At 47.3% G+C, this 18,060-nt stretch overlaps 1 protein-coding gene across 3 annotated transcripts in view; it reads right to left on the reverse strand.

Annotated features, from left to right (window-relative positions):
• Kcng2 (potassium voltage-gated channel modifier subfamily G member 2) overlaps nt 1-17,800 on the reverse strand; it is a 74,257-nt gene extending 56,457 nt beyond the window's left edge. The window contains exon 1 of one of the 3 annotated variants that reach the window (XM_036204224.1): nt 17,611-17,800. The gene's annotated coding sequence lies outside the window, so the exon portion shown is untranslated. Of the gene's footprint in view, nt 1-16,638; nt 16,800-17,026; nt 17,086-17,610 lie in introns of those variants that run through there. The other 2 variants (XM_036204222.1, XM_036204223.1) reach the window with 2 other exon arrangements.
• Between the last annotated feature and the right edge of the window lie 260 nt (nt 17,801-18,060).

An 18,060-nucleotide genomic window follows, 5' to 3' on the forward strand; every position in this document is an offset into this window, starting at 1 on the left:
TAAGACAGTGGCCTGGAAGTTCCACCCCCCATTGAGGCTTTGGTAATGGTCATGCCTACAAGGTGGGGCTGAGAAAGGACGCTGAAGACACAGGAGGAAGAGGAGAGGCTTCTCTTGGTTCCAGGACCCTGGACGCTGGAGGTAGACCAAGCAGAGTTCTCCAGAGAACACCACTGGACTGTACTATACCTTCCACAGGCCCTGCAACCTACCCCTTCATTTGTAAGTTACCCCACAAAATAAACCTCCCTTTTAACTATGTGGAGTGGCCTTAATAATTTCACCAATAGTGTACTATCAGATATATTAATCAACAAAATAGTACAAAGAGCCCATACATAGATCTTGGTGTCTATGGGTAGCACACTTGGGAACAGGGGATATAGGAAGGTCATAAAGGAGTCCCCTCCACAAACGGTGCTGAGAAAGGGGACATCCACATGCAGAAGGTCCAGCCTCACACCACATACAGCACTATGACACCGATGAACTATGTCGCACAATTCCAGGAACACCTAAAGTACATCTTCTTTAACCGAGGGTCCCCATTTCTCATGTAACAATGTGTGTGGGAGTGTCATGTAACATTTCACAAGAGTAGAAGATTTCTAAATTCACAAACTATGACAAACATTAGCAAAATCAAGTAAGTAACGAGTCCAAGTTGTTCCTGGTATTGCTCATTTCTGTAGCATTGTACAACTTTACTGCAGCCTAAACTTTACTGCAGTTTTAGACATTCAACACACGCACTTTGCACCACGCATGCTATTATGCCGTGCAATACCAACAAACGCCACCTAAAACACCTTGGCTCAGATTCAAGACCATTCTGTTATGAATTGCAGGGTTTTAACTGTACACACAATGCTTTTCACTCTTACAGAAATATAATGGCTTCATCACAGAAAACACCTTTAATATATTTCTACCACCATTCCTGAGAATGTTAGACTACCCTGACACTGGATTGTGTTAGAACATTTAATTTTAAAACTCAGTATTTGAGCTGTTGACTTAAATCTCATTAAAAAAACAAACAAACAAACAAACAAACGTTAAATGAACTTTGGCTTGAGATTAGCACAAAATTTTCAACAATTTTTGACTGGTTCCTAAATATACACTTCCATTTTGTACTACATATTTACATGAAGTGGCATTCTCAACATTGTTGACTATGAAATGGAAACATCAGTCAACTGTGAAAATCACTGAAGATGCCCTGCAACCCACAGAGTCAGATCTTCAGACAAGACTCAACCTTTCTGTAAAAATAAACAAGCATTCTATCTTAGTAGTATGCAAATTTTCTGTAGTCTTTAGTTAATGGGCAGGGGCCCGGAGGCAGGAGCTGATGCAGAGGCCATGGAGGGGAGCTGCTTACTGGCTGGCTTCCCATGGCTTGCTCAGCCTGCTTTCTTATAGAACCCAGGACTACCAGCCCAGGGTTGACACCACCCACCATGGGCTGGGCCCTCCCCCATTGATCACTAAATGAGAAAATGCCTGACAGCTGGGTCTCCTGGAGGCATTTCCTCAGCTGAGGCTCCTTCCTCTGATGACTCTATAGTGTGTGTCAAGTTGACACACAAAACCAGCCAGTACAGATACATATGCCAAAGAATCTTTTTTAAAAATTCAGCCTGATTACCAATAAATGTTTTATCTCTATACCTACAGTGTATGTGTGTATATACATATCCAGGTCACATAAAAATCTTTCATGTGAAAAAGGATTGCAGATGACAAAATCTTAAGAAGCCTTGAACTAGACCAGGCAAAGTTATACAGATGGAAAGTAGATTAGAATGTATGATGTGTGTATGAGGGGTGGTGGTGGTGGTGGTGGTGGTGGAGGAGGAGGAGGAGGTAATGGTGGTGGTGGTGGTGGTAAGGGTTGTTTCTGCTTAGAGTAATAAAATTTTGGAGCAGAGGTAATGGTTGCATGACACTGAATGTCATTGGTGCCACTAAATTATATACTAAGATGGCTAAAATGGCAGATTCTGTGTGTGTGTGTGTGTGTGTGTGTGTGTGTGTGTGTGTGTGTGTGTGAGAGAGAGAGAGAGAGAGAGAGAGAGAGAGAGAGAGAGAGAGAGAGGAGAGAGAGAGTTTTATAATGAAGCACAGGATAGGCGAGCTCTAAAGCTGCTGTCTTGGCTGATTGGGCTCCGAGGCTCTATTCTGGCAGCTTGGGAAGCAGCATCAGGCACTCTGGGGTGGGGACAGGTTGACTGACAGAGGCTCAGGCCCAGGACCATTGCTAGAGCTGAGTTCTGCCTCCTGGGCTCTGCAGCACTCACCACAGAGGCACCTGACACTCCCCCATGCTGTACGGTATAATTAGGGCCCCAGTGGAACTCCTGCCCACGCCTTTGGGTAATTTGTGTGTGGGCTGCTTAGATGTGCAGGACTAGAAAACACATTTTCTGGAAGAAATACTGTTTCCTGTGGGGATGGGAGTCGTAACTTGTGTGTCTGTACCACGTTCCTCTCTCATCACTTGAGGCTTTTACAGCTAGCTGGAGATGGTCTGAAGTGAGTAATGTCAGCCCATCAGGACAGAGCATAGACTCTCCTAGCCACCATACCAGATACCACAGGCCAACTGCCTTCCAGGAGGCAGCCAGATGCTTCCTCAGAGGGCTCTCTTCCTGGAACATGCCTCAACCATTCCTTCTCTGAGAAGTTGATCCTGTGGTGGTCTAGGGGAACACCTGGGGTCTGGCAGAAGATGCCTGAGGAGCACCTCTGGCCTCATTATACATCCACATGGGGGAGGGGCGAGTGGGCCCTGGTGGAAATGAACAGGGACCTAGGGAAGAGCTGGCAGACTCACGGGGAGAGTTCAGGAGGCTGGGAGTCCAGGGGAGCCTCAGGCATCCTCCCCACCTTCAGTTGTCCCAGGCCTCCCAGGAAAGAGCTAGAAATGGTGACCTGGTGGTGACCTGAAGTCACCTTGCCCTGCACTGCTTCTCAGAGGCTCCTAACCAGGAATGAGACACAGGATCTTGGGGTAAGCATGGTGGGGTAAGCATGGGGGTCTCAGGATGGGGGGAATGTTGACTGGTGGATGAGGCCTCATTCAAGCCACAGAAAGCCGAGGAGGGTAGTTGTCAAAAACAGGGCAAGGAGTGTGGGAACCGCAGAGCAAACAAAATGGTCACCAGTGACTCCTCAGCAGGATGCGAGTGGTCTGGGGACAGCACAGAAACAGTGTGCCACTGCGTGACAACTTATAACAAGAGTGACAGCCTATGACAAGGGATGCCAGTCTGTGTAACAATAGTGTCATCACTGTGTGACAACAGGGTGGGATGAAACAACAGGAGTGGGTGACAACCGTGGGTGACAACCAGGATGACTTTCAGCCACCTCCCTGCAGGTCTTCAGGCAATGGCTCTGCTGGGGATACACCATCTGACTTGGAATGCATGACCCGGTGAGGCTGGGTCCTCACCGCCTTCCTAGTGGCCCAAAGGCCACCAGGGCTGCTGTGTCCTTCCCAGTTCACACACAATAGACTCTCCAAGGTCCCATGATCGTATGAAAGGGTCAGGGACCATTTCTTTATATAGCCCACTGGTCAGGCCCACAACCAAGTCTTTATAGACACAACATGAGAGACAGAGGGAGACAGAGACAGAGACAGACAGATAGACACACACACTCAGAGAGAGACAGAGAGAGACATACAGACAGAGGAGAGATAGACAGACAGACAGACACAGAGAGACAGAGAGAGACATATAGACAGAGAAGAGATAGACAGACAGACAGACACACTCAGAGAGAGACAGGAGAGACAGAGAGAGACATATAGACAGAGGATAGATAGACAGACAGACAGACAGATAGACACACACACACACACAGAGACAGACAGAGAGAGAGAGAGAGAGAGAGAGAGAGAGAGAGAGAGAGAGAGAGAGAGAGAGAGAGAACGCCTTGTCTGTGTCTGCACGTGTGTTAATTATCTCTTAATTCAATTTGAAACAAGCCCATTATCCACTTCTGGAAGAAAAACAGTGAGGGAATTACATAGACGCCTCATTCACACACCAACTTTGCTCAGAAAACTGATTCTGAAAGAATTTTATTAATAATCTGCAGGCGACAGGGAAGGAGAGCCAGGCATGAGGTGAGGCAGCCTCTCCAGGAGGAGCCTCGGAGGGCATGGAGAGGAAAGGCAGCAGGAGCTGGGAGGAGCTGTCACCTCACCATGGACGGTGTCCGGCCTGCAGTGGGCCCATGCTCACAGTGGCATTGGGGCCCCTGTCTAAGCAATTCTGAAGGAGAAAGAGAAGACCTGGACATCACCTTCTCTGCCCAGGCTTTGTAGAGCAACACATGTGCGGCCACTTTCTGCCTTTGGAAGTCAAATCCCTTCCCCGCTGGACAGCACTTTCAAGGGAATTCTGTTTGTGCAGAACTTACACTAAGCCTGTGTGATGTATGAATGTACGGACTTTGTAAATTACACTTAGCTTGTTGAAATTCTCTACACTTAACACTGGGAGGGCCCAGCACCCCCCAACCAGTTCTCACAAGGATGTCTTCTTATAAATCCATAGACTATTCTTACCACCAGGAAATAACAGGACAGTCCTAACCATAGCACATCACCACCAGCATGATCCTATCTCCCTGTACAGCCTTGCACACCTATAGCACATAACAACCTTCAGCTATTCTGATGCTGTGAAAATGGAATCATGAGGTCTGACAACCGTGAGATCTGCTCTTCACTGTTCTCAATAATTCTCTCTCAGAGCTGTGTTCCACCACAGAGAAGCATCCCTGGTTCACAATCACCTCTTGAAGCGCATCTGGATCATTTCCTGTTTGGGGCTACTAGGAACGTTTTTGGTGCTGTGGAAATCTATGGCTAGGCTTTGTACAGGTGTTTCCTCTTTATGAAACTTTAAAAATTGTGTGTGTGTGTGCACATGTGCACATACATGCTACAGCATGCATGAGGAAGTCAGAGAAGAGCCTGGGAGTCAATTCTTTCCTTCCTCAGGTGAGTCCTGGAGAGCCAGCTCAGATCATCATGCTTAGCAGGAAGTGCCTTCACCTGTTGAACTGTCCTGTTGGTTTCTGGTTTCCACTCTAAGTCATATTGACTGTAGCTAGATGTTTATTTTGTACAAAAAACACTGAGTGGTTTCCACAGTAGCTGTACCAGCCTGTGTGAACCATGGTCCCCTGCTACTCTGTCAGCATTTGGTGTTGCCAGTAATTTTTACTCTAGCCTTTTTGATAGATGGGTCATGATATCTCACTGTGGTTTAATTTGCACATCCCTAAAGATTAGTGACCTGGAATATATTTTCATGACTATTTATCAGACCTCTTTAGTGTCTGTTCTCATATTTTGCCTAGTTTTAATTGGAATTCCTTGATAGATTATTGATTCTTCATATTATTGTTTTCTTGCCTGAATGTATGGTTTGCAAATATGTCCTCCAAATTCTATAGTTTTCCTTCCACACTGTTAAAAGGGTCGTTGTAGGGTACTTTTTATTCTGATAAGGTCTCGTGTATCCAGTTTGTCTCTTATGGGCCATAGTCTTGGTTTCAAATCTAAGAATTTTTTGCTTACCTTAGATCAGGATGATCTTTTCCCCAGTCTTACATTTTACATTTACATGGAACTCTGTGGGCCAGATTCAGAGTGCTTGTAGGCTTAGGGTGAGGTTCAGCCCAGCCCTTTACAGGTGACCAATTGCTCCCATATCTTTCACCAAGAGGGCCTATCATTGAATTGGCTTTGAAACAGTCTAAACTCAGCTGGGCATAACATATGGGTTCTGTGTCCTGTTCCACTGATCTATATGTCCCTCCAGGACACAATCAATACCACTGTCTGGATAATGGTAAGTACAGAGTAAGTATTAATATGGCCAGAATGGCTCCAGCCATTGTCCTTTGTGGGATTCTTTCGACTGTTTTGGAGCCTGTACTTTCCCTGTGAACTTCAGAATAAGTTTACTATGCCTGTGTACAATTCCTCTCGAAAACTGTATGGGGATGATGGGGATGTTCCCACAAGTTGCACTAAACCTATCCATCAATTTGGGAAACAACACCTGTACCACACGGTCTTCTAATCCATGAACATGGTATGAATTTCTACTTAGATGTTTCTTGGATAGCTTCTCCCCTTTTCTGTGGTATTAAGGATTGGACCTAGGGCCTTAAGCATGTTCTATAATCCCGCCTTATATCCCCAGACCTTCTCTGATCTCCTTAATCAACATTTCTAATTTGCAGCATACTGATTGTGGTGTACTGTGTAATGCATACCTCCTACATAATTTGGTTTAGAATGATTGTAAATGACCTTCTATCAGCCGTCATCCCCTAGTGCTGAAGACTGAACTGCATCCTAGATAGGCACACTACCACAAAGCCACATCCCCAGCCCAGACTTGTTCTAAAGATTGATGTTTCCATACAGAAGTGTGAGTTCTCTTGTGACTATACATGCTGTAATCTTGCTGAACTCACTTGCCAGTTCTGGGGGATTTGGGGTGGATACATTTACTGGAACATACATTTCTTGGAATGATCATGTCATCTGCAAACAGAGAGGGTAACACTTCTTTAGAACCTGCATATCTATTATTTCTCCCACTGCTTTTCTTAACTTCCAGGACTTTACTGAGTAGCAGTGGTGGCAGTGGACATCTTGCCTTCTTCTTGATCCTAAAGAAAGTCTTCACTTTCATCATTTCATGTACACACTCTCTCAAGCAAAGAGTCTATGAATAGGTTTGTGGGAACTTTCATTCTGATTAGGTATTGGATTTTGTTAAATGCTCTTCTGTATCAGGTGTTGGCTTCCTCCTGGTGTAGTAGAATATACTAATTGATCTTCAAATGTAGGCCAGCTAGCATTGCATACCTGGATTAAATTTCATCTGGCTAAGCTACTTTATATATTGCTGAAATTAATTTTCTAGTATATTTTAAAATTTGACTCTTTAATTTTGAAAATCTTCTGTTTCCTCTCAACACCTAAAAAGATAGGATTCATGCTTTTGTTTTTTAATGACATTCTCATTCATATATGCAGTGTATTTTGATCATATTTGTTCAATATTCAAAAATGGTTTTCTAATATTTTCTTGAAGATTTTAAATATGTGCTTGTGGTGGTTTGAAAGAAAGTGTCCCCCAAAGGGAGTGACAATATTAAGAGGTATGACCTTGTTGGAGGAAGTGCATCACTGTGGAGGTGGGCTTTGAGGTCTCATATATGCTCCAGATACCACCCAATGAGACAGAACACTTCCTGTGGTCTGCAAGATGTAGGACTCTTAGCTACTGCTCCAGCACCATGTCTGCCTGCATGCTGCCGTGTCTCACCACAATGATGATGGACTGAACCTCTGAACTGTAAACCACCACCCCAATTAAATGTTTTCCTTTGTAAGAGTTGCTGTGGTATGGAGTTTTCTGAGGAACTGCCAGACTGTTTTCCATAGTGTCTGCACCAATTCACACTCCCACCAACAATGCACAAAGGTTCCGTTTCCCACATCCTCACCAGCATTTGCTGTCTTTAGTTTTCTTAATCTTAGCCATTCTAACTACAGTGATATAAAATCTCAAAGTAATTTGTACTCTCCGATGGCTAAGAATGACAAACACTTTTTTTTTTTTTTTTTAAAGATTTGGCGTACGCCTTTAATCCCAGCACTCAGGAGGCAGAGCAAGGTGGATCTCTGTGAGTTCGAGGCCAGCCTGGGCTACCAAGTGAGTCCCAGGAAAGGTGCAATGCTACACAGAGAAACCCTGTCTCCAAAAACAAAACAAAACAAAAAACAATAAAGATTTATCTATTTATTATGTATACAGAAGGGGGCGCCAGATCTCATTACACATGGTTGTGAGCCACCATGTGGTTGCTGGGAATTGAACTCAGGACCTCTGGAAGAGCAGTCGGTGCTCTTAACCTCTGAGCCATCTCTCCAGCCTGACAAACACTTTTTGAAACAATTTTTAAACATTTGTATTTCTTATTCTGAAAACTTTCTGTTCAGTTCAATACTTTCCTTTTAAATTGAGCTGTTTTCTTGATGTTTAATTTTTGAGTTTCTTGTGTATTGTAGACACTAAGTCTTACTCAGGTGTTCAGCTATCAAAGTTTTCCCCCCTCACTCTATAGTCTGCCTCTTCAGTTGGTTAACAGTATTGTTTACAGTACAAAAACTTTTTAATTTAATCAAATTCCACTTGTTTATTGATGGTCTTATTTCTTGGGCAACCAGAATCCTGTCCTGAGGTCCTTATTAAGCCTATTTACTGACACACATTCCTTGCTCTTTCTTCTAGAAGTTTCAGAGTTCTGGGTCTAATTCTGAGACCTCTGATCCATTTGGAGTAGATTGCGTACAAGATGAGAAAGATTTCATTCTTTTCCTTGTAGTTACCCGGTTTTCCCAACACCATTTAGTGAAGATGCAGTCTTTTGTTCAGTGTATATTTTTGTTATCTTTGGCAGAACTCAGGTAGGCTGCGTGGACTTATAACTGAGTCTTCAATTGCGTTCCATTGTTCAATGTGTCTATTTTGTGCTAGTTCCATGGTGTTTTTGCTGCTATGGTTTTGTAGTGTAATTTGAAAATGGGTATGGTAATACCATCAGCTGTATTTTTATTGTTCAGGATTGTTTTTATTTTGTTTTGTTGTGCTACCTGGGCTCATCTGTGCTTCCATATAAACTTTAAGATTAAAAAAAAATTTTCTGAGAAGAATTGCATTGGAATTTTGATGGGAATCGCATTTAATCTATGGACTGCTTTTAGAAGAACAGCCATTTTCACACTATTCCTGAAGACACCAAACACAATAGTCATGGAGACATGGAGAAATCCAGTTGGTACTGACCTAGAAACATGTTCCCTGCTGGGTAGCTTGCCTAGCCCTGGACAATGCTGTGTACAGGCTGTGGTGGTAGAAAAATCATCAACAGTCTTCCTCAGCTGTGAGCCATGTGAACTGCAATAATGACTAATGTGGCCAGATATGCCCGTGGGTAGCAACAGTGGTGCAAACGTCTGGAGGGTAACCAACCACTTTCTGATTGGATCTGAGGCATGATCCACAAGAGGAAACATATGCCTAAATTATAAATATGGTCAAGAACGCGCCATTGAGGATCTCACAGATTCTAGGGGTAAACTAACTACTATTATTCTGCTAAACTGACGTAGTAAAGAAACGCCCTGTAAATTCATATATCTCTACTCATATATTAGTGCAGATCTCAGACCTTCTTAGAGAAGTCTCCTTGTGAAGCTGAACGTGGCAACATGGAGAGACACTTATGACTCGTCCAAGTTCAGAGAAGGGTCTGTGGAGAGCTCAAGTACAAATGGAGCATCATTTATGTCACACCTCCTCTGCAGGCTCAGGGGGCCATGGAAGAAGGGGCTGAAAGGTTGTAAGAGCCAGAGGTCAGGATTGATGGGAGTGAAACGGTGTCTTCTGAACATGACAGGACCACTGAACTCGTGAACCCAGTAGCCATGGTTGCCTGCACAAGACCAAGGCAATCAACATTCTATCATGGAGTGGGAAGTGGTCCATGAGCCTCCACTCCTAGCTTAGGAACCGTAGACAGCTGATGGTTTTGAGAAGAAAGAGATAGTTGACTTTAATGTGTAGTTCTTGGCAAGTTGACCACACTCTAGCAGATGGCCCAACACCCGGGGGGGTGTATAGACAACACAAATGGGAATCAACAGGTTATTTAAAATGAAAAAAAAAAAATAGATGGCACAAAGTTTGGGAGAATAGGGTAGTAGGGCTGATCTGGGAAGAGTAGAGAGGTGAATGTGACCAAAATACATTGTGTGAGATTCTCAAAGAATTAATAAAACTATTATTTTAAATTGTGTTATTTTGATGTTTAGCTCTTGACTTTCTATTCTTCTCGCTTCTGTAGGTCTGAGTCTGTCAATCAGGTTGTGATGTCTGTAGGCATTCCTTCTATGCTTTTCTGTTACCAATTCTTTCTAGGACTAAATAATAAAATAATACGAGTGTTGATGGTGTTGTCATTGTTACACAGGTCCCTGTCACTAAGTTCTTTTTTCAAGTCTATTTTTCCTCCTGCTTTTGTTTTGAGATGTCATGTGATCCAAGATAGACAAACTCACTACTTAGCCAAGGGTGGCCTTGAACTCCCGATCCTCCTGCTCTCTCCAATGCCAGCCCTCATTCTTTTTCAGATATTCCTTTAAAAGATTCCCTTTGTCCCCTTTGCTCTGTCTTTTGTCTCTTAGGTTATTTCTAAGTTCCTATTAAAAAGCCACTCAGATTATGATAGATTTAACTAGAGGAGATATGAAAGGAGGAAGAGGACCATTTGGGAGGAGGAAGGAACTGGATGTGGAGGTGCATGACGGGATCATTGGGAGCCGTGAATGTGATTAAAGTGCATTATATACATACGCAAATGTCATAATAAAACACATTTTGTGCACTTATTATATGCTAACCAAACTAAACAGACTCCCCCATCCCAGACAGACAGAAAATCTTCCCATATGAGATCAGGGCTCTAACAAAACTTCTAGAAGCTCCTTTCCCGGACTCAGGAAGAAACCTGTCCCTGTCTTCCTTCAGCCTCCCAGAGAGTAAAGGGCTTCTCCGCTCCAAGCCCGGTCACGTGAACATTCAGAACCCAAGGACCCCATTAGACCCAGAATCACATGGATGGGAGAAGTTTAAAATGTTCATGAAGGATGCTTCTGGAAATGTACAGCAACTGCTCAACTGCTTAAATCTTGGACTAGGTGAGCTCAGTTGCTCTTCAACTATTTGAAATGGTATTTGAAGTAGCCATGAGGACCTGAGTCAAGAAAGGGCTGGCACTCACTTGGATCTGGATGCCCCTCAATAACACTTGTTTCTCTTCTATAGATAAATACCCCCACCTCAGGATTTGATGACATCTCATTACAATGATGTGCAGAAACACAAAGTGATTTCTGAGTGTTGAATGTACAAATATTCCATAGCTAACCCTGGGACCAACCCAGATGGGGACCTCTGTACCCCTAGGACCTCTTCAGTTCTGAGGGCCTGAGTTTGAGGGCAGAGGTTTCAGATGTTACTCAACATTAATACAGAAACACAGAGGAAGGGCTCCATCCTTGCTGGAACTGCGATGCCCTGAACAGGTCCTGGATATGTGAGGATGAGGGACACAGTAGAAACAATAGTAGAAACATTTCATTTATTAATTTTGTCGTTCTAGCCCTGAGCTGAGGCACACTGTTGAGAACTGACTGCCCTGAGCTGACAAGAAAGAAAGGGAGATGTTTTCCTCCTTATTAATTTGCCGCGAGAGATGTGTATACCTGGCCTCTGTGTCAGCTCCAAGAAAGTCATTACACAGTCTAAAAGCTGTTCCCGTGAGACAGAGCAAGATACTAAACTAACACTTTGAGGGAGAAACAGCAAGAATTCTCCAGCTTCCCCCTAGCAAGGATGAATCAATTCTACCAGCACTTTTCTTAAAAGCATCAGGAGGCTGAAGAGATGGCTCAGTGGATAAAATGTTTGCCGTGGAAGCATGAGGACCTGAGTTTGGATCCCCAGCTCCCACAGAAAATTGGGGAGTGTGCCTGTAGCCTTAACATTGGCTGGAGGGAGGGGACAGACAGACAGATCCTAGGGATTTGTTGGCTGGTCAGTCTAGCCAAAAAAATAAAAACTATACAATAGAAGAAGACACTTGCTGTCACCTTCTGGCCTTCAACCCCTGCCCCCAACAATTCACCTGCTCATCCCCCGTCACACACACTTGTGGACACACACATGCACACATGCATCAATTTGAGGGACGAGAGAGTCTCTCACCAGTCCATATTCCTCTCAAGGCCTCTCTAGAATCAAATAAGTGTCTGAAAGTTCCAAATGTATCCCATTAAAGAGACGCAGAAGAAAGCAAGGTCATGTCCAAGCCTGGACAAAAACTCGTAAGACCATCCCTGCTAATACACAGTGAACGGTGCAGGTCTACCTACCTCCTGATCCCCCATTGCCTAGAGACAAAATAGCACTGCCCAGGAACACACTGCATGAGCGTCATAGGCAGAAAGGCTCTTAGTTAGGGTTTCTGTTGCTGTAAAGAGACATCACGACCATGGCAACCCTTATAAAGGAAAACATTTCATTTGGGTGGCTGGTTTACATTTTCAGAGATTCAGTCCATTACCTTCATGGTGTGATATGATGGTGTGCAGGCAGACATGGTGCTGGAGAAGGAGTTAACATTCCTATATCTTACCCCACAGGCAACAGGAAGTGATCTGAGACACTGCATATGACTTGAACATATATGAGACCTCAAAGTCCACTCTCGCAGTGACACACTTCCTCCAACAAGGCTACACCTACTCCAACAAGGCCATGCCTCCTAATAGTGCCACTCCCTATGAGATTATGGGGGGCCAGTCACATTCAAACTGCCACAGGCTCTTACCAGCTTTGAACCGGAGACAATTGACACCCAAAGCAAGAGGTAAAACCACTCAAGGGCTACCCTCCATCTGACCTGGAGCTACTGTGATGATGTGGGATGCAGGCACCTGCCACAGTCAGGCTGTGGCAACTAAGATGATTCATTGCCTCACCTCTGCTGTTCTTTGCTTTTTGTTTTTTATTTGTTTTGTTTTGTTTTCTTTTGAGACAGGTTTTCTCTGTGTAACAGCCCTGGCTTTCCTGGAACTTGTTTTGTAGACCAGGCTGGCCTTGAACTCACAGAGATCCGCCTGCCTCTGCCTCCCAGTGCTGGGATTAAAGACGTATGCCACCATGCCTGGCAATCTCTGCTGTTTCGAATGTAGTTTAACTCATTCAGGAGTTCAGGCCCCCAGATGCTAATTATTAAGGAGGCAAACAGTTAATCCCACTGTATGTTTAGGGGTGGAGCCTTTGAGAGGTGATTGGATTGGATATTCATCCTACACAAGCTTCCTGTGTAGTAAACCAGGGTGATGTATGGAGACCTCACCTTTTGAGGTGGGAAGCAGGGGAATTCCTGGAGGCTCAGGTGCCAGTGATGTACTATAAACAGACCCTGTCTCAAACAAGGTGGACGGTGAGGACTGGTAGCCAAGACTTTTCTCTGACCTCCACACACATGCTCTGGCCTAACCTGGAATAGCCAAGTGGTATGCGTGCCAGGCTGTCTGGAGGACCGTCAGATCCTTCTTTACTTGGGAGGGTAGAATGATATGTGACAACACAGTGGCCACTGAACCCCAAGAAGCCCACCAGTCAAAGGATGTTTCCAGAGCTAGGAAGCCACACAGAGTGGAGCCGAGAGTCAGGCACAAATGGATCCCACAGCCCTTCCCACCACAGCCAAGCCTTGACAAAAATAAATCTGCCTCTTAGGGATGGAATTTAGCTAAACCTGCCCCCGTATTCACATCAGCCAGAGGGTTTGGAGGCTTAGTGGAGCCTCTGAATTCTAGCCTTTGGTTTCAAGGCACCACTCAGGTCTAGTCTAACATCTAAACGCCACTGTTTAAATGTCTCGGGAGATTGGGAATACCCAGGAGAGTCACCTAGTTCTTGGGCTATAGCCAGCCTGCACCCTGCATTCCTCCCTGGACCCCAGATTTTGGGGAGCTGCCTTGGTGGAGGAAACTGGGGTGCTTAGAGAAAGAGGAAGTGCTAAGCTAAGAGGTGTCATGGCTCATCAGGGAGAGTGACAGAGAGGTAGCTGTGCCCAAGGCCTAGAGTCACTGGAGCCAGGCCTCCGCCTTTGCTGATGTGTCTCTTACCACAGGTTCCCTTTCTTCGGGGAAGGTTTCTGTACTACATTCGCATTTCAATTAGTCTGTGTCTGAACTCACAGTCAAATCAAAATGTTGGGTCTTTCTCATGGATTGTGGTTTGTGTTTTACTCTATGGACAAATCTCCCCGAAGCTAGAGTGCAGCCATGCCGTTTGGGGCAGCCCCTTACCCGATTCAGGGACTAAGTTTTACATGAGCCCTGTAGACTGCGCACATCTGTGGACAGAGACCCATGTTTGCTGTGCCTGTGTCCTCAGAGGAATGTGACCATTAGTTGGATGGATGGCTGCTTCTCAAGTGTCTTCCTTCAAGCTGTTTAGAAAGGGGGGAGGGAGAAAGGGCTGCCAAGCCTCATCATATCTGCCAAGGCCCAAGCTCCTCCAACTCACTGGAGATGTTAGTGTCTGCAGGTGCTCCCCGGACGGCAAAGGATGGGCTCCCTCCTGAGTGTGACTGGGAAAAGAAAACGCTGGGATTCTGCTTAAGGAAGTTGGTGGACTTGAGAGACTGGTAGGAGTGTGTGTGTGTGTGTGGGGGGGGGGTTCTTTGCCCCAGAAAGGGATCCCAAGTACCTTTAAGTCCTGGAAGGTGAAGATGGGACCCCTGTTAAAGGCAGTTCTGACTCAGCCTTGGGGGTAGGAGGGTATTTTGCAAGCCAGCTGTGGTTCAGAGGCTGTCAGTCAGCCAGCTGTGGAGGCTTCAGTGAACCAGCCCCTAGCAACATGGTTGCCTCTCATGGCGGGAGCCATCCCAGGCAGTCTCTGTTCAGTAAGGACTTCAACTCTAGAAGTGGAGAGCTCCCTGAGTCCCTACCTTTAGAATATCCCTGGATGGATGTAATTAACTCTGGATGTTTCTGTTCCTCACCAAATGACCATCGGTGACTCAGATCTTCAGACCCAAAGCACCATTTTGGACCAGAGGCCAGCCTCATCATTCAGATCTGCCTGCCTTCAGCACCTACACACTCACTGCCACACATCTGCTCCCCTCCAGTCTGCCCCCACATATCTGCATAGGGTTTCTGAGCAGATAACCCTTCCCCCCCCCTCCAGGCACCCGTGGCTTTCACTGCTCTGGATGCTTGGTGAGACACACTTCTTCCAGAAGACCAGCCCAGAACTAGGGGGAAAGAGGACCCCAAGCCTCATCATATCTGCCTCAACCCATCCTCCTCCAACTCAGAGAAGCTTAGGAGCTGCCCTTGCCAGGGCAAACCCCAACATTTTATCATTTCCTATCAACCTATGTGTTTCACAGGACCTACTAATTACGGCGCGCACACCTGTAATTATGATAATGCCGATCCCAGCCATACACTAGGTAGAACCTCTTAATTATAACTCAAACAATTAATCAACCAGTACACATTTTCTGAGCATCTGGCCCACGCATGGCTCTGCTAGGCACTGGGGAAGGAAAACCACCAGCTCCATTCTGTGTCAGCTAGGAACTCACTCACCTCTCTTCCTTTGCCAACACCCAACTTGATTTTGTTTTGTTTTAATTACGGCAACCTCAAGGCGGGGGTGGGGGACGACCACTCAAAATGTAATATATAAACTGGCACGGGTCTCTGTCATCAGTCTCTCCCAAGGAGACCCAGAAACAAGAGCCCTCTCTGGACAGCATTGAGTGTGCCTGTGTCTGTGTAGACCATACAGAACAGGGACATCCGGGCAAGTGGGTTTCACCTCTAGGTGTGCCGCAACACCCCCGGGGTTCATAGTGTAGGGGAACACAACAATCCCACCCACAACCTACCCAAGCCAGCCAGAGGCCAGTGAACGTCCTGCACGGCCCAAGAGGGATGAGAGAACAGTCCTCTTGCCTTTGGTGCTTGTGGATCCCCCTGATATCTGTAGAAATGAAAACCATTTGCTGAAGGCAAATTCCTGTGTGTGTGTGGGGGGGGGGCGGTTTACTTAACTGACCCAAGGGCAGGGCCACAGGGTCAGCCACTACTAAATCACTCCCAGAGTTCCAGACTGGATCCAAATCCATTATTCACAGCATGCCATTGCTCCAAATGCTGGTCTGGCCTTTTTTAAGTCAAGGGCAAAGGAGGGACGAAAGAGGACAGAGGCTGAAAGGGAGGATATCTAGGACCTGCAAAGGGCCAAGGACAAGGCTGCATCCGAGCTCCTAAACTCCGGGGTCCAAGAGCAGGAGAATTTGGACATGACCAAAAGGGTCCCGAGGACAGCACACGACCTCAGCGGCTTCCTCGCGGGGCAGTGCTTCAAGAGTCAGAATTCGACTGAGACCAAGGGCCTTCCACACTCCGAAACCATTCGATGGCAAACACGCGTGGGGTGCCCCCCAAATAGCGAGATTGGAAATCTTCCAGGGCGCATAGGAGCCAGCTCACCTTCCGCACATGCCTGCTCAGGCTCAGACACCCCCCCTCCCCCCAGCGCGCCCAACAGTCCACACTCCTGGCGCCAGTGTCCCGACCAAGATGTAGCTGTCCGAGCTGGGGAGGACAGACTTTGCAGAATTCGGAGTGCGGGAGCCGGAACCCGCACCAGATTCAAGCCGGCGCCCTGGTAGGTTAGAGAAGGGAGGGTAGCAGGACAGCCGAGCGTGCAAAGCGTGTGTGCGCGAGACTGTGCGTGTAAGCGGTGGGTGGGTGGGCGTTCACTTCACCATCTCGGACCAGAAAAGGGAACCAGCATCGCGGACTCGCCCAGTCACCTCTTTCCCGAAGCCGGTGCGGTGCGTACAGCCTTGTAGCCCGGGACCGTCCCGGAGAGCCCTGGCCCCTTCCCGGATGCAGACCTCCTTGCCCTCCTCTCTCCTTCTTACCCAGGATCCGGTAGAACCGACGCGGGCAGACGGGGCGGCAGCAGGACCCAGCCTCTGGCGGCCGCCCGAACCTCCATGAAAGCGCACCACGCGGCCGAGCCCGGTCCTCCGGCTTCCAGCGCGTGGCGCGCGGGCGACCCCGCTGCGCTTGCCCCAGCCCGGCCCGACCCCTCGAGCGCCCCTCCGTGGGCTACGGCGCCCTCAGCGCGGCCAGCCACCCTAACCGAATTGCGTTCCCGCCTGTGCCCGCCCGCGGACAGGTGCCCACGCTCCGCTAGGGCCCCGGGCTCCGCCGCACAGACCCCTTTCGCAGCTACGCCCCTGTTCCCGAACGGTCCCAGGACCGATCCGAGCAGACTCCGGCCACACACAGTAAATTCAACTTTACCTCCGGCCCGGGCTTCTGTGCTTGCTCCGCTTGCCCCGCCGTGGCTCCTCGGGGTGGAGCGCAGCGTCCCCAGAGCCCACAGCTCAGAGTCCGGCACCGCCCCGTGAGCCGCCCCCGGGCCGCCCGGGCCAGCGCGTCCCGGCTACGGTAGCGAGGCGCCCCCTCGTGCCCAGCGGGTCCCAGGGCGAGGACCCCCGTCATAGTTGGGGGAGCTCCAGGTTGGCTTCTTTGGGCACCGTGCGGGACCATGGGGCCGTGGAAGGACAAAGGCGTGCGCTTCCTCACCCACGCACTCAAACACATGGGCTTCTTCTACTCTCAACATTCAACCACACTCAAAAAGGCACACACCTATGAACTCACATGCTCACTAGTACTCACATTCACCAACCATACACAACCTAGGGCACTCATGAGCACACAGGCACACACTCATGGTTTATGCATAGGCACTTGCTCACATACACACACTGGGGAGCAAACAGGGTGCTCTCTCACACACACAATCAGCTACACTGGCATGCACACACTCATTCTTACACACACCTGCACAGTCACTCATACCGAGGAAGGGACTCACTCACCTGAGCTCTCACACCGTGCCATTCGAGATGCACGGACTGGCTCCTCAAGAGAAGGAAACACAGCTCTTCTAAACAAACTCCGGAGACACTGAAGGATGAGGTGTGAGTTTCCGGTCTATGGACAAGTTCCCACTGTGGGACCCGGAGCACAAGTCAAGCAGGAGGTGTGGGCTTCCCGCTTTAACAGGGACCTTCTACAGATCTGGCGCGGAAGGAGGCCTCTTGTGGCCATTGTGTCGTTGTTTGCATGGAGATGGCAATGTTTTTTTTTTTTTTTTTTTTTTTCCAGCTTCAGTCCTGCACCAGGCTTGGGAGAGAGGCGTTTTCTCCCTGGAAACCGTTCTCTGGATTTAGAGCTCAGGAGCCCAGGCATTGTATCTTTGGAAGGCCACCATGTTCTGTAGGAAATGACTGCTTTGAGGGCCTGTGCCCTTTGAGGAAATTCAACAC

This window comes from Onychomys torridus, chromosome 13, assembly GCF_903995425.1.
Source record: "Onychomys torridus chromosome 13, mOncTor1.1, whole genome shotgun sequence".
Lineage (NCBI taxonomy): Eukaryota > Metazoa > Chordata > Mammalia > Rodentia > Cricetidae > Onychomys > Onychomys torridus.